The sequence below is a fragment of the Octodon degus genome, unplaced genomic scaffold, assembly GCF_000260255.1.
Source record: "Octodon degus isolate 3935 unplaced genomic scaffold, OctDeg1.0 scaffold00200, whole genome shotgun sequence".
NCBI lineage: Eukaryota > Metazoa > Chordata > Mammalia > Rodentia > Octodontidae > Octodon > Octodon degus.
This window is the reverse complement of record NW_004524776.1, coordinates 513,495-515,449: the sequence shown is the minus strand read 5'-3', so window position 1 is coordinate 515,449 and position 1,955 is coordinate 513,495.

The window sequence follows — 1,955 nt, the reverse complement described above, 5'->3', positions numbered from 1 at the left end:
GTCCCTTTGTAAAGATCAGATGGCTCAATGTGTCTGGGTATTTATTTTTTTACTGCATCATCTCATCTATTTTACTGACCCACATATTTGGTCATGTGCGAATACCATGCTTTTTATAATCACTGTAGCTCTGTAATATAATTTGAAGTCCAGGCTCCTGCTTCGCCCTTGTTGCTCAGATAGCTTTTGCTATTCTGGGTCTCTTCTAGTTCCATGTGAATTTTAGGATTGTTTCCCCTAGTTCTGTAAGGAATGCTATTGGGACTTTTTATTAGGACTGTATTAAATCTGTGTATCAGTTTCAGAAGTATAACCATTTTGACAGTATGGTTCTGCCTATCCTGCAACAGAGGGTATCTTTCTGTTTTCTGATATCCTCTTTGATTTCCCTTTTCAGAGTGCTGCAGATTTCGTCATAGAAGTCTTTCCCTTCCTCGGTTAGGTTAATTCCTAAATATTTGATTTTTCTTGATGCTATTGTGAATGGTGTTTTCCTAATTTCTTTCTCAGCAAGTTCATTATTAGGGTATAGGAACACTATCTTTGTGTTGATTTTGTATCCGTACAAATGATTCTTAGAATCTTTTGGTGGAGTTTTTGTTGTTGTTGTTGTTGTTCTATGTAGAGAATCATGTCATCTGCAAATAATGCTAATTTGACTTCTTTCCTTCATATACATATTTCCTTTATTTCTTTTCCTGGCCTAATAACTTTGGCAAATATTTCTAGTACTATGGTGAACAAGAGGAGTAACTGTTGACACCCCTGCTTTATATTCAATTTTACAAGGAAAGTGTTAAGTTTCTTTTCATTCAATATGAATGGAAAGTTTGTCATAAGTGGCTTGTCAGATTAATATAATGTCTTTCCATATTTTTCCTTCAAGATTTTTATCATGAATGAATGGTGAATTTTCTCAAAGGCTTTTTCTGCATCTGCTGAGATGATTGTGTGATTTTCATCCTTTCCTCTGTTTATGTGATTTATTACATTTATCAATTTTTATATGTAGAACCATCCACAGGATAAAGTTTATTTGATTATAATGTATGATTTGTTTTGAACATTTGTTACATTCTGCTTGCTAGAATCTGGTTCAGGATTTTTGTGTCTAAGTCCATTAAAGAAATTGGCAGATAGTTTTTTTTTGTTTGTTTGTTTGTTTGGGTCCTTGTTTAGTTTTAGAATCAAAGTAATGCTAGTTTCTAGGAATGACTTTGGGAGAACTCCTTTTTCCATTTCATTAGAGTTTCAGGAGTATTAGCTTTAGGTTTCTCCTAAAGTTCTTATAGAATTCGGCAGTGAATCCATTGGGTTCTGGGCTTTTCTCAGTTGTATGTTTTTGTTTTTGTTTTAATGTATGTAGTACAGGGTCTCACTATGCAGCTTGGACTTGTAGTGATCCTCCTATTTTCAGCCTCCTCAGTGCTGGGATTACAGGCCTCTGCCACCACACCAGGTGTCCAGCTCAGCTTGCCTGGGAGCAGGGCTGGTGTGGCATGTGGTGCCCGGGATTGAACCCCAGTCCTTGTACTTGCCTAAGCAGGTGCTTAGTCCACTGAGCTATCTCACTGGCCCTTTGGTTTTTTGTTTTGTTTTGTTTTAAACTACTTCAATTTCATTGCCTGTTATTGGATTATATGGGATTTTTATATCTTCTTGGTTCAGTTCTGATAATTTGTATCTGAAATCTACCCATATGTTCTGAATTCTCCAATTTATAGTACCTTAGGCCTACAAGGTAGTTAGTAAAAATCTGGATTTCGGTGGTGTTTATTTTGATTTTACCTTTTTCGTTTTTTATTGCATTGATTTATGTCTTTTCTGTCCTTTTTTGGTTAGATTGGTAGCACATTGCATATTTTGTTTATTTTTAAATAAGGAACTCTTAAATTCATTGGTTCTTTGTATCATTTTTAGTCTCAGTTTCATTAATTTCTGCCCTGATCACTATA